Below are 20,943 nucleotides of genomic sequence, written 5' to 3'. Positions count from 1 at the left end.
ATTACATTATTTTCACATTACATCCCTTGACCATGACCTCTAATAATAACCATGATGATCTACAATGAGATCTTACATCTATTTATACAAAACCCTCAACTATAAACAATCAGGTTGGCCACCAGACAATAAACCAATTACATAATTACAAACCATGTCAGCCTTAGACCAAACAAATAATATCAACACATAAGACATCCCAAAAATATATTAATAGGTCCTATCCACACATTACATTAAAGCCAGTCCATAACCTAGATCAATTGGGACCTAGTATAGGTCCACACACCACAACAATGATCTCCATCCACCAAGTCTTGAACATGATCACCATTAGCATCTTGAAACTCCACCATAAGCTACACCAACACCACTTTTTCAATTCATCAAAGCTCTATAAAAATCTCTACTGGAGAAACCCTCGTTGGAACCAGAAACCAATCTTCTAAGCAAGCAGGATAGCATCCGATCTCCAGATCAAAACCATCTGACCAAATATGAGTATAAGTATCATGAACAATCCAATTCCATCACCAGACTATATTGAAGCCTACCAGATCATGTCAAATCCAAGTTAACCAAATAACCACTCAACCTACCGAGACCAGAAGGGTGTCAGTAAAGCATCCAAACAACTAGTGTTGACATGAATGACAAAACATCAATGCAACACATAATCAATTCCACCAAATGGCTAACAATATCCCCCTTTGGCATTGATAGCAACACTAGATGTAAAAAACATCTAAGTACCAAGAAATGCAAAACAAGTCTACCCAATGGAAGACAGCCAACAATCTCCCACAGATAGCTCTGAATATCAATATCTCCCCCCTTGTGAATAATATCTCTGTAAAAATCTGGATTTCTCTTTCTTTTCCTTTTTCACTTTCTTTTTCTTTTTCACATCAATATCACTCCCCCTTTGACATCAATGCCATAAATATGACCAAAATATCAAAGCAAATAAATAAACCACTAAATCACAAAGCTGACTACTCCCCCCGAGTAGTAGCATCCCCACATTTGTGCCAGAATGAATAGTATCTCTGATAATGCATGTTAGACTAATGCCAAACCACATCAATCAAGTCTCTACCGGGGGGCAGAAACTCCCAATCTGTCTCTCGAGTACTCAAATGATTCCTTGGACAAAGGTTTAGTGAAAATATTTGCAATCTTCTCTTTAGTGTTCACATAAACTAATCTAACTTCATTTGCTTCCACCTTCTCCTTCAAAAAGTTATACTTGATAGATATGTGCTTTATTTTAGAATGAAATACTGGATTCTTTGATATATCAATAGTAGCAGAGTTATCATAGTGAATAACTACTGGTGCATCACAATCCATCTTTATATCCTTCAACATTTGCTTTATCCATAAAACTTGTGTACTGTTAGTAGAAACAACAACATACTCAACTTCAATAGTAGATAAAGAAGTAAATGACAATTTCTTGTTGATCCATGAAACCAACTTCTTTCCAAGAAAGAAAACTCCACTGGAAGTACTTTTTTGGTCATCAACATCTCCAGCCCAATCAGCATTTGTATATGCACATAAAGTAAATTTATCATCCTTAGGGTACCACAAGCCATATTTTGATGTACCTTGCAAGTATCTAAAATATCCTTTTCACCATCATCTCATGATTTTCTCTAGGATCACTTTGAAATCTTGAAACAATACAAACAACATTCATAATGTCAGGCATAGTTTGAGTCAAATAAAGTAGACCTCCAATCATAGATTTGTATCTTGTAGGATTTATCGGTGCAAACACATCTTTTCTTCTCAATTTCTCACTTGTAACCATAAGAGTACTTATCAATTTCGAATCTCAAGTACCGAATTTCTTCAATAATTCCTTAGCATATTTAGTTTGACAGATAAATATACCTTTGTCAGTCTGAGTAATCTGCAAACCTAAGAAAAATTTCCATCTCACCAATCATAGACATATCAAATTCTTTCTCATATTCTTAGAAAAATCTATGCATAACTTATCTTCACCTCCAAAAATAATGTCATTAACAAATACTTCAATAATCAGTATATCATCATCAATAATTTTATAATATAAATTACTGTCAGCACTACCCTAAGTAAAACCAAGCTTCAAAAGATATTTATCCAACCTTGCATACCAAGCTCTAGGTGCTTGTTTCAATCCATATAAAGCTTTCCTTAACCTGCAAAGCATATATGTATCATCTGATAGTGAAAAACCATTAGGTTGCTCAATATAAACTTCCTCATCAAGATCCCCATTCAAAAATGCACATTTAACATCCATCTGATAAACCTTGTAGTTTTTAGAAGTAGCATAGGCAAGAAATAATCTTACAGCTTCAATCCTAGCTACAGGTGCAAAAGTCTCTCCATAATCAATTCCTTCCTTCTGAGAATATCCTTTACAAACCAATCTAGCCTTATTTCTTATAACTTGACCTTCCTCATTCAATTTATTCCTAAAAACCTATTTAGTTCCAATAACATTTTTACTTTTAGGTCGGGGAACCAAGGTCCATGTGTTATTTTTCTCAATCTGATTTAATTCTTCTTCCATATATTTCAACCAATATTCATCTTTACATGCCTCAATTATTGATGCTGGTTCAACTTGTGAAATTAAACATACCTCATTAGTTCCTAGTCTTCTCCTTGTCATCACTCCATTTCTCTTATCCCTAATGATTTGATCTTCTGAATGATTCAATCTCACATACCTAGGAGTCTTCTGACTTTCTGTTCATCTTCCATGTTCTTTAGTTACTATATAATTCTCTGATACTATCAGAGTAGCTGGTTCAACGCTCTGATCCAGTAAAGGTGCTACCGGTTCAGATATAATCATTTCCACTGTCGGTTCCTTCTCATAAACTCTGATTTGACTTATGTTCAGCTTATCTACTTTGACATTAGCACTCTCCATAATTCTCTGCAATCTCTTGTTATAACATCTATATGTTTTGCTTTCATTAGAATAACCAATAAATATGCCTTCATCATATCTAGGATCAAATTTCCCAATAATATCATCTCTCCTAATATAACATTTACTACCAAAAATTCTGAAATACTTAACTGTAGGTGTATTGACGAACCATAATTCATAAGGTGTCTTACCGGTTTCTCCTTTGATATGTACTTTGTTAAATGTATAAACCGTTTTTCTCTTTGCTTCTCTCCAGTAGATATTAGGTAGACTAGCTTCCATCATCATTGTTCTAGCAACATCCAAGATAGTTTTGTTCTTCCTTTCCACAACTTCATTTTGCTGAGGTGTCCAAGGAGCAGAAAATTGTCTTCTTATACAATGCTTCTCACAAAATTTATTAAACTCATCGATGTGAATTCTCCACCATGATCTGATCTCAAACATTTAATCTTCAATCATGTCTTAGTTTCCACTTTAGCCTTAAAGATTTTAAACTTTTCAAATGCTTCAGATTTTTCTCTTAGAAAAGTAACCCACATCATTCTAGAATAATCATTGATGATTAGCATGAAATATCTATCACCTTGAAAATGTTAACTCTAGAAGGGCCACACAAATTAGTATGAATAAGATCAAGAACATCATTTGATTTATCTTGTATACTCCTGAAAGAGGTTCAGACCTGTTTACCCATTTGACATTCTTTACATACCAAATTATAGGGCTTCATAATCTTAGGTATATCCCTAACTGTCTTAGTTGAACTGATCTTCACAGTGCAATCAAAATTCACACGACACATCCTTTTATGCCATAGACAACTCTCATCAACCTGTGTAATCAAACATGTCTTCTCACCGGAATTCAAATGAAATATATTACCTTTTGTTTGTGTATTGGTTGCAATCTCCAAGCCAGATCTGTTAATGATTTTTCATTTTCCATCCTTGAACTATAATTGAAATTCCCTATCTACCAATTGTCCAACACTCAAAAGATTATGCCTCAAACCTTCAACATAATAAACATTGTCAATATTGTTCTTACCATCCAATGATATATTTCATTTTCCTTAGACCATACATGCCTTGTCATCCCCAAATCTAACTAGACCACCATCAAATTCTTACAAAGACAAAAACTTCCCTTTATCTCCAGTCATATGATATGAACAACCACTGTCAATTACCCATTCATCCTTGTCTTCAATTTTAGCAGCAAATGCCTTCTCTTCAGGTACATTCTCTTCCAGTGCCGAATCATCTTCCTTGATAGCCAGGAACACCCATTCCTTCCCATTGCCAAATCCACTAGCAGATTCTTTTGCCGGTTCATCATCTGAATCAGTAATACCTTCCTCATCCGCTATGTAGCATAATTTGTCTCTGTATTTCTTATATTTATACTTGTTTTGATATCCATGGTTAGGATTAAATGATCTTCTAACTCTTTCTTCAAATCTTGAATTCCTTTCAGGACATCTAGATGCAAAATGACCGATCTTATTACATGCAAAACATTTAAAAGGTGTTTTTCCTTCATACTTACTTCCTACCGGTCCTTTAGGTACTCTTCTAGGGAATAGTGCTTCAAGTTTCAAAAAATCATCATCTTCTCTCTTCATCTCTTCTAATTCCTTTGCATACAAAGCTTTCCAATCTTGCTTACCAGTTGTAGATGTAGATGCATGAAAAGAAGGTTCAGACTTCACATCTCCAGAAGGTCCAAATTCTTCAAGCTCAAAAGCAAGTAGTTTTCCAACCAAAGTATCTTTGTTTATAGATGTATTAGCCATTGTTCTCAACTCATTAATAGCAGTAGCCTTCATTTTGTAAGTCGTTGGTAGGGCTCTCGGGACTTTAGAAACAATTTCATCTTTGCTCATAGTTACACCACAACATTGAATACCCATAACAATCTCATTTACCCTTTCCATGAATGCAGTAATCCTTTCATCTTCTTCCATCTTCAAGTGTTCATATCTCACCCGATAACCATCAAGTTTAGTAATCTTCACTGTAGGGTCACCTTCATTAAGAGTCTCTAACTTATCCCATATAGCCTTTCCAAATGATTTGTCGGTTAATCCCATTATTTGTTGATCAGAAAGTGCACACAAGAGGGCTTCTCTTTCTCTACAATCATTCTCAAGCTCCTTGTCCAGGTTTGACAGAGGAGGATTGTCAGATCCTGGATTATAGGGTGTGACACCATTCTGTGTGATCTACCAAATTTCCTTTCCAAGACATCTCAGATGAGTCTCCATCCAAATCTGACATAATTTGTAATTTGTTCCATCAAGCCTTGGAATATCCCTTCAAAAGATAGCTCCAGAAGAACTGGATGAACTTGAATTGCTAGTCGACATAGGATCTTCCTCAAGTGGTTAATCTTTCTATAGAGAGGACCAAAGCTCTGATGCCAATTGTTAGGCAATTCAAATAACTGGAAGACAACTCTGAGGGGGGGTGAATCAGTTGTCATAGATTACCAAAACCATTAGCAATTTAAACTTTAATACCGAAATAGAAGATAAACCAATTAAGCATAAACAATAATCACAAAATAAAATCCATCCACATAACACCAAGATTTGTATGTGGAAAACCAAGTAAAGGAAAAAACCACGGTGGGAAGTGTACCCACAGTCAGATAATACTTCTGCAATAAGTATGTGAATTACAATCAAGGGGCCTGCATTTGCAGGAAGGCCAACAGCTTAGAGTGCACCGCTCATCACAAAAGGAGCCTCACTGACTACATAGAAATCCAGACTACAATCTAGAGAAGTTTTGCAGTGCAAAAGATATAATCTCCTATGCTTGAGTACAGTTCCTCTTAAGCTCAATATCGGAGGAATAAATCATCTTACATAAACCCAATTCGATATCCAATGATTGAACAACTCCTCTATCTGAATGATATTACATTATTCGCACATTACATTCCTTGACCATGACCTCTAATAATAACCATGATGATCTACAATGAGATCTTACATTTATTTATACAAAACCCTCGACCATAAACAATCAGGTCGACCACCAGACAATAAACCAATTGCATAATTACAAACCATGTCAGTTTTAGACCAAACTAATAATATCAACACATAAGACATCCTAGAAATACATTAATAGGTCCTATCCACACATTACATTAAAGTCGATCCATAACCTAGATCAACCAGGACCCAGTATAGGTCTACATGCCACAGCAATGATCTCCATCCACCAAGTCTTAAACATGATCACCATCAGCATCTTGAAACTCCACTAGAAGCTACACCAGCACCACTTATGCAATTCATCAAATATCTCTATCAAAACCTCTGTCGGAGAAACCCTCACCGGAACCAAAAACCAGTCTTCTAAGCAAACAAGATATTATCCGATCTCTAGACCAAAAACATCTGACCAAATATGAGTATAAGTATCATGAAAATCCCAATTTCATCACCAGACTATACCGGAGCCTACCAGATCATGCCAGATCCAAGTTAACCAAAAAACCACTCAACCTACTGAGACCAGAAGGGTGTCAGTAAAGCATCCAAACAACTAGTGTTGGCATCAATGAGAAAACATCAATGCAACACATAATCAATTCCACCAAATGGCTAACACCCACATCTAGATCCTTCACCTCCACTCTTCAAAGTATATTTCACTGTCACATATCATTTTTTCTTAACAATATTCTTTCCAAACTTGTTTTCATTTCCCTCATGATAACACGAAAAAAAATTGACAACCCACCACATTGTGAGAACTTCTCATTTAAACAATCATTTCTATACAAAAAGAATCCATCATCTCTAGGACATAAAAATAGATCTAGCAAGTCTCTTGATGATATCGGAAATTGCATTGCACCGCACACCTGCAACTTATCATTAGTATGCATCATAGAACTAATATAGCATAAAATTTTATGGTAAATTGAAAATTCCACATGGTATTGCAACAACAATTATTATGAATCTTAAGAGGTACATAATAAAATGGCTTCAAAGATTCAAAGGCCCTTTGCGATATTTGCAAAGTTGTATGTGTTTCACAAAAACAAATTCTACAACATTGTTTGGCTTGATTCCAAGAAATGTTTAGGATGTGGTGTATGGTCTCAATTGCCAATTCTTAACTTTAAAACATCCTTAACATTGGGTGATATGCTAGAATTAGAGTGCCAAAATTGTTGAATTTCCTCCTTCAGATTGTCGATCAACTTCTTATCAACACATGGAAGCCTCCCACCAAAAGCATGTGTATCATCCTGAAGAGGATCATCAAGTCTTTCTCTTCTCGCAAGTGCTCTATCCAAATTTTTATGATTTATGCTCAAATCAACAAAAGTTTGTCTTATAAAGAGAGCCTTCCTCAAATGATGGCTTACTAAGGAGGTTGTAATTACTCTTCGAATGGCTCTCTTATCTTTTTCCTTGCTATTCTTTCCAATAGAATTGAGAGTATTAAAAATATTTTTGACAATAATAAAAAATTTCTCCACCTTCTTGTTCATACAAATCTTCAATTTGGGTAGCAATGGTCTCATGTTTTGCATTTGTTGGGAAAATGGTGTCTCAACCTTGCATTTAAATAAGGTACTATTTATAGTAAGTTTTTATTTGGGCACAGAATGGTGCAAAATTCTCCCTGAAACCTTTGGTTGGCTAGATAAGCATTTCGGTAAAGTTGCATCACAAGATCACAACTAGTTTTGAAGATATTAAATTCTCCATTTTTGAGGGGTCCAATGAAAGGTTAAATTTTATTTTGATGAAATTAGAGGCCCTTAAACGCCCTAAAAATTTGTCATAAATGGCATAGCAGTTTACGAGGCAATAGAGAACTTCGTGAGCTTTCCAGTGCTTCAAACGGTTCGTCAATCGGACACACGGTTCACAAGTTATGGCCTCCAGAAGTTTGTACTCTTGAAATAGGAAATATAAAATACATCGAACACATAAATGAGCTGTAAAAGGGAGGGACATGTGTTTAACACATCATAGGGAATCTAGAAGGGAGATAAGATCGGCTAAACCTTATTGGGTGGTTTTAACCCATGGTTTTGTAGTACCATTTGGCGATTTCTTGTATTGTATCTCCTATATATGAGGTACGTGAGATAGAGGTTGTGTGTAAGAGTCATGGCTATTGAGCTACCTCTGAATCTCTTATTAGTGGTACTCCTACGAAGAGCTTGCTCTACAAATATATATAATCTATTTTGATTGTTGAATAATATATTGGGCAGCTTTTGGAGTGTGGGGTTTTTTCTCCCAAAAGGGTTTTCCCCACGTAAATCACTATGTTATTGTTTGAATGTTAATATATTTATTTTTGTTTTCTGTAACTGCTATGACGATCTATAAAAGTTTTTGCATTACCCTCCTTTCAAGGTTAGTGTAGGAATTTGTTCCGCTACTTAACTTCCTTACAAGTGGTATCAGAGCTTGATCACCTTTGGTTTCAGTTGTTGGTTGTTGGCTTTTCTTAACTAATCCATATTTGAGTGGGAGCTTGTGCAGAAGACACTTTTTGATCTTGTTGCAGGAATTTTTTAGATGGAAAGCTCGTCAGGGAAAATAGAGGTGGAGAAATTTAATGGAAATAATTTTGAGATGTGGAAGCTAAAGATGGAAGATCTGCTAATAGATCAAGATTTATGGAATGTTGTTGATGCGAATGTCAAAAGGCCCTCAAATCCTATTGTGAGGGATCAGTATGATGTTATGGACTGAAAATCCAAGGGTCTAATCAGACTATTTCTGGCAGACTCTGTTCTGATCAATGTCCACAAAGAAAACACTGCAAAGAAGCTATGGACTAAGCTTGGTGAAATGTATCAAGTGAAATATTTATTAAATCAAATTTTCTTGAGGAAGAAATTGCATTCCTTGAAGATGGAAGAGGATTGATGAATTGCAGACCACCTAGAAGCATTCAATATGTTGGTGGCTCAATTAGTAAATGTTGGTGTTAAGATGAATGAAAAGGAGAAATTCTATATATTGCTTTGTTCTTTTTCTGATTCGTGGGATTGTCTTGTTATGGCTATTGATAGTAATTTTGTTGTTTTGAAGTCTAAAGATGTGGTGGGTGCCCTACTTGGTAAAGAGATGCAGAGGAAGGTATCCCTCAGTTCAAAGGAAGCCCTAACTATTTGTGGAAGACCTAAGGAGAAAGGAAAGAAGAATGAGAAGCACGATAAGTCCAAATCGAGAGGGAGATCGAAATCTCGTGGAAATTCCAAAGTCACTTGTTGGAATTGTGGTAAACCAGGTCATATCCGTAAGGACTACAAAGAAGAAAATAAAAAAGGAAAAGAAGAAGATTGATTCTAATTCTGAGTCCGAGAAGGAAGATGGTGATGCATTTATTGTAGCTTTAACGATTCATGTGGGTAATGATGCCTGGTTAATTGACTCGGGTGCATCTTTTCATATGACTGCCAAAAGAGATTGGTTTTCTGAATATGAAGAATTTAATTGAGGTAAGGTATACTTGGGTGATGATTCACATGTAGACATTGTTGGTCGAGGTAAAGTTAGAATCAGATTTTCTAATGGTAGAATAAAAAGGATTAATGGTGTGATGCATATCCTTGGATTAAAATGAAATCTATTATCTATGAGAAAACTGATAGATGCGGGTGTGCAGATAGTCTTTTCTGAAACATGATGGACAATGATTAAGGGTGCTATGGTAATTGCTAGATGTGTCAGGTTCGACACTTTATATAAGATAGATGCATACACTGTTGACTGTAATAGCACTTCTATAAAAATTAAATATATGAAAGATTTGAGGGTTTCTCCTTCAGTAGATGGAAATGGCTTTTGGGTACCTAAGGGTGCCCTTTCTTCTTCTAAAAAGTTACCTACAGAGAAGACTATGTTATGGCACCAGAGGCTTGGCCACATTGGAGAAAATGGTCTAAGGACCTTAAAAATAAAAACCTTGTTGAAGGTTTGAATGATTGTAATCTTGACTTTGATTTCTGTAAGAATTGTATTTATGGAAAACAAAACCACGTTTAGTTTTACTCAAGTTCTCATACAACTTGTGGTGTTTTGGATCTTATTCATCCTAATGTGTTCAGTCCTATAGATGTTCCTTTGATCGGAAAATCCACGTATTATGTTTCATTTATTGATGATTTTAGTAGAAGGATATGGGTATATTGAGTAAATATGAAGTTTTCAATCGATTTAAAGAATTTAAAGCAATGATTGAGTTACTGACTGGAAAGAAAATTAAATGTTTGAGGATTGATAATGGCGGTGAATTTTGCTCTAATGATTTTGATAGATTCTGTAAAAACTGTGGCATTAACAGACAACAGACAACTCCATATTCTCCACGGCAGAATGGAGTTGCAGAAAGAATGAGCTGGACACTGATGGAGAAGGCTAGGAGTATTTTGAGTGGTGTTGGTCTAGAACAAAAGTTTTGGGTTGAAGTTGTTGCCATTGCTTGCTACCTTATTAACAGGTCTCCTACATCAGCCCTTGTTGATAAAACGTCTATGGAAGCATAGTTGGGTCACAAGCCTTCATTGAGACATCTTAGAGTTTTTGGTTGTGAGGCAAATGCACATGTGCCAAAGGAGAAGCGAAAAAAGTTGAAGAACAAGGCTATGAAATGTATCTTCATTGGGTATAGTTATGGTGTGAAAAGATACAAGCTTTGGGACCCTGTTGCACAAAAGGTAATTCATAGTAGAAGTGTTATTTTTAGAGAAATTAAGTCTCCTTTTGTTACATTCCAGCCAAAGTAGACTAAAAAGGAAGATGTGATTCAATTTCCTTCTACACTTGAAAGAGTCGAATCAAGACCCCTAGATAGGCAAGAAGTTGAGGAGAGCTCGTCTAGCTCTGAATATTCAAAAAAGGAGGAAGTACCTCCAGCTCAGCTTGTTTGAAGATCTACAAGACATAGACAACCACCTGAAAGGTATTCACTTGATGATTGGAGATGTATTTTTTCTTTGAATACTAATATGGATGAACCAAAATCTATAGAAGAGGCATTAGGTATGAATGATGCAAAATCTAGGAAGATTTTTTATGGAAGAAGAAATGGCATCTTTAAAAAAAATGACACATGGGATCTTGTATCATTGCCTGAAGGAAGAAAACTTGTTGGTTGTAAATAGGTGTTCACGAAAAAGATTGGTTTAGATGGGAGCATTGAGAAGTATAAAGCAAGTTTGGTTGCAAAAGGCTACTCTCGGGTTGAGGGGGTTGATTATGGTGAGATGTTTTCTCCTATTGCAAAAATGACATCCATTAGATTTTTGCTTTCTATTGCTACTGCTTATGATTTAAAGGTTGAGAAAATGGATGTGAAAACTACTTTCCTTTATAGTGATTTGGAGGAGGTTATTTATATGACATAGCCAGAGCACTATATGGTGAAAGGTAAAAGTAATTTGGTCTGTAAATTAAAGAAATATTTGTATGGCCTCAAACAAAGTCCTAGGATGTGGTACTAGAAATTTGATATATATGTGTTGATTTTGGGATTTGAGTGTTTTAAATCAAATCATTGTGTTTATTATAAATTTGATGGTGATCATTTCCTGTACATTGCATTGTATGTTGATGATATGTTATTTATTTGTAAAGGGAAAGGTATGATTTCCAAACTAAAGTCTCAACTCATTGCTAAATTTGAAATGAAAGATCTTGGTGCAACGAAACAAATTCCTAGGATGGAAATTAGAAGAGATAGAGTAAACAGAAAGTTATGGCTAGGCCAAAGTAAGTATGTGAATTCAATGTTACATAGGTTCAACTTGCAGGACTGTAGACCATTATGTGTTCCTTTTACAGTTGGAACGAAATTATCTACTGCAGATTGTCCTACATCCCCATTGGATATGGAAGACATGAGTAGAGTGCCTTACCAAAGTGCAGTTGGAAGTTTGATGTATGATATGGTTTGTACTAGACCAGACATTTCCCAAGCAGTGGGAGTTTTGTCCAGATATATGTCTAATCTTGGTAGAGTTCATTGGGATGTAGTCTTGAAAGAGTCTTCAAATATTTGAAGGGTACCTCAGAGTATTCTTTTTGTTATCATGGTAATTGAGTTGGAGACATGATTTCCCTTGATATTCATGGTTATGTGGATTTAGACTGGTAGGTGATATTGATAGCAAAAGATCCACCATTACTTATGTGTTTACTTTATTTGGTGGTGCAATTAGTTGGATGAGTAAGAGATAGGCTATGGTTGTTTTGTCCACTACTGAAGCAGAGTATATGGAAGCTACTCATGCTTGTAAATAAGCCATTTGGCTTAAGAGACTATGTTCATACATTGGAAAAAAACAAGGAGTCGTGACAGTTTCTTATGATGCTAAGAGTGCGACCTGCCTAGTTAAAAACCCGACATTTCATGCCCAGACCAAGCACATTGATGTTCAGTATCATTTTGTCAAAGATATGGTCGAAGATGGCAAGGTGAAGCCAGTTAAGGTAGAAACTTTGATGAATATTATAGATGCTTTAACTAAGGCTGTGAGCACAGAGAAGCCAAAATGGTGTAAATGCAAGGTTGAGACACCATTTTCCCAATAAATTACTATAAGATTACTATTTATAGTAATTTTTCATTTGGGCACGAAATGATACGAAATTATCCCTAAAGCTTCTGGTTGGTTAGATAAGCATTCTGGTAAAATTACGTTGCAAGATCACACATAGTTTTGAAGATATTGAATTTTCCATTTTGGAGGGGTCCAATGAAAGGTTTAAATATGATTTTGAGGAATTTAGAGGCCTCTAAACACCCTAAAAAGTGGGCATAAATGGAATAGTGATTTTTCAAGGAAATAAATCACTTTGCAAGCTTTTCGACGCTTCAAATAGTTCGTCAATCGGACACACGGTTCACAAGTTATGGCCTCCATAAGTTTGTACTCCTAAAATAGGAAATATAAAATACATCGAACACATAAATGAGTTGTAAAAGGGAGGGACACGTGTTGATGTGTTTTTTAACAGGTCATAGGGCATCTAGAAGGGAGATAAGGTTGACTACACCTTATTGGGTGGTTTTAGCCCATGGTTTTGTAATATTGTTTGATGGTTTCTTGTATGGTATCTCCTATGTATGAGGTACGTGAGATAGAGGTTGTGTAAGAGTCTTATGGCTATTGAGTTACTTCTGAATCTCTGATTAGTGGTACTCCTGCAAAGAGTTTGCTCTGCAAGTATATTATATTTTGTTTTGATTGTTGAATAATATATTGGGCGGCTTTTGGAGTGTGGGGTTTTTTCTCCCGAAAAAAGTTTTCCCCACGTAAATCACTGTGTTATGGTTTGAATGTTATTATATCTATTTCTGTATTGTGTACCTATTGTGACAATCTGTAAAAGTTTTTGCATTACCCTCCTCTCAAGGTTAGTGTAGGAAGTTGTTCCGCTACTTAACTTTCTTACAACATCTTTAGCAATTGAACAAAAAGTTGGCATTGCTTGGTCAATGTCTTATAGCTAAAATATTGGTTGAAAAGTTGTGTAGCCCACAATCAAATGGTTTGTGTTGACCTCTTACCTTCAAGATTGTCAATAATGTTCTCATCAATTTCAAGTAACCATTTTGGGGTTCTTGAAGGTCTTGAATTTGGAATTTGTCTTTCGTCCATGAGAGGGTCTTCATTTCTCATGTAATTCGGCATTACATAATGTTCACTCGATTGAACAATTCCACCTTCATTGTCAAAATTTCCCAAATTTTCACCTCCAATTTCAATTCCCGTATTTTCACTTTCAATTCCCACATTTTCATTCCTAAATTCAATATTATGTTGAACATTTTCAATATCTATTTCAACATTGTCATTCCCAATTTGAATATCATGTTCAGCATTTCTAGTATCAAAATCTACATTTTTATTTTCATTTTCAATAACTTGCTCAACATTTTCAAATTCAATTCCCTCTTCACTTGAAGTAACATTTTCAAAGGCTTCACCAATATTTGACAACCTTGTCTTCTCCTCCTATGACTTTCTCTATCTCTTTGTCTTTATACTTCAATTTTCTCATTTGAAAGCTTTCTTTTACATTTATGCTTTCGACGACTGTTGCTCCCCATTATACCTCCGCAAAGATGCTCTAAAAAGACTATCAATGACAAATTTCTCTAAAGAATCTCAGAAAAGCTGAATTTTGTCATTGTATGTCTGAAAACCCGTGTTTGTCAAATACAACATGAATGTAGGGATCGTTGGAATGCACAAAATGACTCATAATCCTATTTTGTATGGTCCACATATCAGATATCCGATTCAAATTGGATATCTGATATCTAAACATATTTTTTATATGTTCACCAAAATTTCTGTTAGTGCCCAATATTTGAACATTAGCGCCCAAATGCAAAGGAATCGGATATCAAATATATATTTGATATCCGATTTCTTTACATATAGGAAAAGTGAAAAAGATAAGGGAGAGAGAGAGAGAGAGAGAGGGTGAGAGAGAGAGAAGGGGAGAGGGTGAGGGTGAGAAAGAGAGAGGGAGAGGGTGAGGGTGAGAGAGAGAGAGAGAAGGGGAAAGGAAGAGACCCCTTAGGACTCCATATGACCTCTTTTAACATCCTAGTAAACAACATGACCCCTTATGACACCAATATGACCCCTTAGGATAATATGATGTCCTAATGGGTCATATGGTGTTCTAAGGGATCATATGGTGTTGTGTTAGAACCCATAGGACCCCATAGGACACCATAAAACCCCTAACGACACCATATGACCAATTAGGACACCATATGACCCCTTATAAGACACCATATGACCCCTTATAAGACACCATATGACCCCTTAGGATACCACATGACCCATTAGGACATCATATTGTCCTAAGGGATCATAAGGGGTCATATGGTGTCCTAATGGGTCATATGGTGTCATTAGGGGTCTTATGGTGTCCTACAGTGTCATATGGTATTCTAACTCATGTGGGGCCTTAGGACGCCATATGACCCCTAATGACACCATATGACCCCTTAGGACACCATATGACCCCTTTTAACATCCTAGTACACAACATGACCCTTTATGACACCATATGGCACCTTATGACAATATGATGTCGTAATGGGTCATATGGTGTCCTAAGGAGTCATATGTGTTCTAACACATGTGTGGGCCCATAGGACCCCTAACAACACCATATGACCCCTTAGGACCCCTTTTAACATCCTAATACATGACATGACCTCTTATGACACCAGATGGCCCCTTAGGACAAGATGATGTCCTAATGGGTCATATGGTATCCTAAGGGGTCATATGGTGTTCTAACACATTTGTGGGCCCTTAGGACCCCTATCGACACCATATGACCCCTTTTAACATTTTAGTACACAACATGGCCCCTTATGAAACCATATGACCCCTTAGGACAATGTGGTCATATGGTGTCCTAAGGGGTCGTATGGTGTCCTAAGGGAACATATAGTGTTATAACACATGTGTGGGCTCTTAGGACCACATATGACGCCTAACGACACCATATGACCCCTTTTAACATCCTACTATACGACATGACCCCTTATGACACCATACGACCCCTTAGGACAATATGATGTCCTAATGGGTTATGTGGTGTCCTAAGGGGTCATATGATGTTCTAACACATGTGTGGGCCCTTAAGACCCCATACGACCCCTAACAATAACATATGACCCCTTCTAACATCCCAGTACATGACATGACCCCTTTTGACACCATATGACCCCTTAGGACAATATGATCTCCTAATGGGTCATATGGTGTGCTATGGGGTTGTATGGTGTCCTAAGGGGTCATATGGTGTTCTAACATGTGTGGGACTATAGAAGCCCATATGACCCCTAACTACACCATATGGCCCCTTAGGACACCATATGACCCCTTTTAACATCCTAGTACATGACCTGACCCCTTATCACACCATACGACCCCTTAGGACAATATGTTGTCCTAAGGGGTCGTATGGTGTCCAAAGGGGTCATATGGTGATTAGGACATCATATTGTCCTAAAGGGCCATATGGTGTCCTAAGGGGTCATATGGTGTTCTAACACATGTGTTAGAACCCATATGACCCCATAGGATACCATAAGACCCCTAACGACACCACATGACCCATTAGGACACCACATGACCCATTAGGACACCATATAACCCCTTAGGATACCACATGACCCATTAGGACATCATAGTGTCTTAAGGGGTCATATGGTGTCCTAAGGGGTCATATGGTGTCTAATGGGCCATATGGTGTCGTTATGGGTCTTATAATGTCCTACGGGGTCATATGGTGTTCTAACACATGTGTGGGCCCTTAGGACTACATATGACCCCTAACGACACCATATGACCTCTTTTAACATCCTAGTACATGACATGGCCCCTTATGACACCATATGACCCCTTAGGACAACATGATGTCCTAATAGGTTGTATGTTGTTCTAACACATGTGTGTGACCATAGGATCCCATATGACCCCTAACGACACCATATGACCCCTTTTAACATCCTAGTACATGACATGACCCCTTATGACACCATATTACTCCTTAGGACAATATGATGTCCTAATGGGTCATATGTTCTCCTAAGGGGTCATATGGTGTTCTAACACGTGTGGGCCCTTAGGACCCCACATGACCCCTAATGACAACATAAAACCCCTTAGGACACCATATGACCCCTTTTAACATCCTAGTATACAACATGACCCCTTATGACACCATATGACCCCTTAGGACAATACAATGTCTTAATGGGTCATATTGTGTCCTAAGGGGTTGTATGGTGTCCTAAGGGGTCATATGGTGTTCTAACATGTGTGGGCCCTTAGGACCCTGTATGACCCCCAATGACACCATATGACCCCTTAGGACACCATATGACCCCTTTTAACATCCTAGTACACAACATGACCCTTTATGACACCATATAACCCCTTAGGACAATATGGTGTCCTAAGGGGTGATATGGTGTCCTAAGGGGTCATACGGTGTTCTAACACGTGTTAGAACCCACAGGACCTCATAGGACACCATAAGACCCCTAACGACATCATATGACCCATTAGGACACCATATGACCCCTTAGGAAACCATGACCCCTTAACCCATTAGGACATCATATTGTCCTAAGGGGTCATATGTTGTCATAAGAGGTCATATGGTATTGTTAGGGGTCTTATGGTGTCCTAACAAGTGTGTGGGCCCTTAGGACCCCATATGACCCCTTAGGACACCATATGTCCCCTTTTAACATCCTAGTACACAACATGACCCATTATGATACCATATGACCCCTTAGGATTATATGATGTCCTAATGGGTCATCGTCATATGGTGTCCTAATGGGTCACTGTCATATGGTGTCCTAAGGGGTCATATGGTGTTCTAACACATGTGTGGGCCCTTAGGACCCCATGTGTGATTTCATTGGTTTCAACTTCATTGAAGGGTTTTTCTTCTAAATTTTTATTGTTTTCATTCAACCCCTCCATACCTAAGATACCAACCCTTGATTCATTATTTTTTACGACTCCCAACTGCCTAACTGTCAACTTTATCCTTGTTTGTCGCTTAGAGTCTTCTTTCCCCTCAATGTGCCCTGCCTTTTCTTTGCCACTCTCCTCTGCCATATCGACAAAGCAATTATCAAGTCCGTTCACCATGCACCTCAGCTGGAAAAGTGTACAACAACAAAATACTGCAAGCTACGCTTCTTTTTGCTAGGACTTCACCGCTTCTTGCAGCTTCTACTTGCTAGGGTTTCACCGCTCGCTCCGCTCTCCAGTTTTTTCAATACCCTTCTCATCGACCAAATTCATTTGATCGTTACAATCTCACTTTGATCAAAGAATTTTTCTAATAAATTTGTTCAATTATTCATTACCTTTCTTAGATGGCATCCAACATGATGAATAATACACTTGGATAGCAATAAAAATTTACTAGCTAATGATAAGTATTAAATAATTTTAAATAAAATAAAACACACTTGCAAGAAAAGGATTTCTACTTTTATAATTAATCAGAAGACCTTTTACTGTTCCGAATCTCCCATGAGCAGTGTCGGACTCGGACTAGCAATGGCTGTAACTATTACACGTTTCATAGCCATGTGTCAAGCTCAAATCCTTCAAATATCAACAGAACACCCTGTCATTATTGCTTGTTTCTTTGGCATTCTTAAATTGGATACCTTTTTCTCAAGCAACAGATTTTATGTTTTTAATTGGGTATCGATTTCACAAGCTCCAGAATTTTCCTTTTCACAGGTGCATTCCCTGCTTACAGTTCAGAGACTCAGACGGATTTCCCCTTTCCCTTCCCCTTCCCTTGTTAATTTGGGATAAAGCAAGCACATCCATTTCACATCTAATAATTGCAGTCAGACCTATTTCCCGTATAACAAGCGCAAGATTACCCCTTTCATTTCTGTTTTCATATCAAAATCTGAATGCATTCATGAGGATAAGAATGACAGATAAGCAGCAAGTCGTTGAATGGGTTTCTTTGTGAGTTGATTATAATGGCAGGGAATAAGAGGAGGAAATTGAAATTTAGTTTGTTTCCATTATTCCCTAGATTTCAAGCTGGCAGATTAAAATCTAGAGCAGACACTTCCAAGCTAAAGAACAAAGAGGTCTTGAGGGATGAAGGAGAACCCAGTTGCAGTCAGACCAGGAAAAAGAGAAAACTATGGCGAATAAGAATTGGTAAGGGTAGGAAGGTTTTGATTAGCTCTCTTCTAAAGACTCTCAGAAAATCATTCTCTGGATTTGGGTTTTTGTCAAACAGAAGGCCTGCTCCGAAACTCTCTGGATACTTCTGTGGGTGTGTGCTAAAAAGAACAGAACTTAAATCCTCTGATTCAGATCCTGAAAATTTTACTCTTGAAAATGTAAGAAATTTGCTTGAGAACAATGATTTCTATACGAATTCGAGTACCCATAGGAGAATTCAAGAGAAACGAATTGATCTTAATAGACAGTATATATGAATTATTTTTTGAGAACATGTGTATGCATAATAGCAGGAAGCAAATAGCTTTCTAATAAGTGCAGCAATGTGATGGTTCATATGGGGAAGAAAAAGGAGGTTGATGTTGATAATTTATTCAGCAATAGGCATTTGCCCTAAGTCTATGTGAATCCAAGATTCTTCAAGAAGCATACCGGAACTAGCCTATGTTTCTTGTAAAAACAGCTCTGTATTTGAGATTGGAACTAGCTATTAGCTATTGAGCATTTTAGCCTTCCATTTGATGTCTGTTCCCATAAGTTTCAGATAGATTCAGATCATTACCTTCCATAAGAAGAGCATAAATGTAGACTTTATTTTGCAGATCCTGAGTCCGAGGATCATTTCATTTTCAGATGCCTCGTCTACTATGACATCCAAGGGAGACACTTTAATGTTCTGGCATTGTTATCTGTGAGATGGTCTAATTTGGACTATTGCCAGTTTCAGACTGTGGAGTGCTTGAAGCCACAGAAGCCTTAAGTTGTAACTAAGAAACAGGTACGGGATCAGTCAGACAGTTCTTTTCAGCTGAACCATACACAAGTATATATAAATCCCATCATCAATTTCTTCTCAAGTTCAAATGTCAAAGGAGAGTGATGACATAACATAACTTTGGGAAATAAGGCATTGCCCTTGCTTCTTTATGCTTTAGTTTCTTTAGCTTTTTTGGCATCCTTGTTTTTGTTTTTATAATAATGACAGTTTGCTGAGATGCACTGAGCACTCACATTGTTTTGCCTTTCATCTTTGTACTTCTCTTTCAGTCCCACTCTCCATTCATGGCCACTTTTGTATTTACAAAGCATAGTGTAATTCATTTCAAACAATCCCATTGTCAAAGTGAGGAAGTGTGTACGTATTATTCCGTGTCCTAGCATAATGCATATCTGACAATGGGTTTCTATTCAAGCAAGAATTTTTAGCGACAGTGCTGAAGTTTATATCCTATTTTGTGTGATGGCACTTAGGGTTTGTCATTGAGTCAAAGCAAGGATTTTGCATCCAAGTTCTGAATATTTCGGTGATTTGCAGAGTCAGAGGAGGATGGAATTGATTTCAATTCTATGAGAGGTTCCTTGTAGGCCCTGTAAAAAAGCTGAGCTTTATGCAATGAGCTCTCATTTGAGACAGCTATTTTATTACTACAGCTATTATAGGGTTTTGTTACATTTACACAATGTTTGACTGATACCTAAAGAATGTGAGATCTCATGCATGGAAATGACAACTTCCGAGAGGTTTTTGGCCCCATGGTTCAATCTTTGTCGCTAAAACACATTTAATTTAATGTTGAGAGCATTTTTTGTAATAAGTCAGGAGCCCCACGAAACAACCAAATCAAACTATCAAAATTTAAACCTTCACAAATGTCTTTTTTGGCCTCATAGTAATGAGTTTAACATGGTGTGGATATCAGACAGAGGTAGGCGGACAATCCTACCCCATCAATTGGTAGATAGTTTAATCTCCTCAATTTTTGGTTGGTTTGTTTTAAACCATGCAATATTTTGTGTGTTACTGATATCTTGAAGGGTGAAATGTCCAAATGTGTGAATCTGTTCGTCCAAAATACTGTTAATCTTTTCCTTTTATATCTGTCCTTAACTGTCACCAGTTCAGTGAACTGGATATGATTTCAATTATCAATGTTAAAGGGTGTCTGGTGGAGGTAATTGGATATATTTTGAAATTGTTGAAGGGTTCCAGGAAGGGAAGATTTTTGAAGCAGCTCTCAAATGAGTCTTTTCATTTGATTTAATTTATACAGGCAGTAACCTAATAGTAGGGTGAATGCACCAAACAATTCCATAGTAGAGAACTCTTGAGAAAGGAATTTGGGACCTTATGGTTCTATGCACATGAAAGAACTTAAGGTTATTGCAATTTGTGGATTGAAAGGATGTATTGATCTGGATAAAATCGCTTTCAAGTATGCTGG

The 20,943-nt window shown here is 37.0% G+C and overlaps 1 long non-coding RNA gene across 1 annotated transcript; it reads left to right on the top strand.

Annotated features, from left to right (window-relative positions):
* The first annotated feature begins 18,044 nt into the window (after window positions 1-18,044).
* LOC131052057 (uncharacterized) lies at window positions 18,045-20,149 on the top strand. The gene is made up of 2 exons (XR_009107273.2): window positions 18,045-18,694; window positions 18,777-20,149. It is a non-coding gene; the product is annotated as an uncharacterized LOC131052057 (long non-coding RNA).
* Window positions 20,150-20,943: the final 794 nt, after the last annotated feature.

This window comes from Cryptomeria japonica, chromosome 4 (genome assembly GCF_030272615.1).
Source record: "Cryptomeria japonica chromosome 4, Sugi_1.0, whole genome shotgun sequence".
Lineage (NCBI taxonomy): Eukaryota > Viridiplantae > Streptophyta > Pinopsida > Cupressales > Cupressaceae > Cryptomeria > Cryptomeria japonica.
Note: the sequence above shows the minus strand (reverse complement) of the source record. Positions and strands in the feature narration are given on the sequence as shown.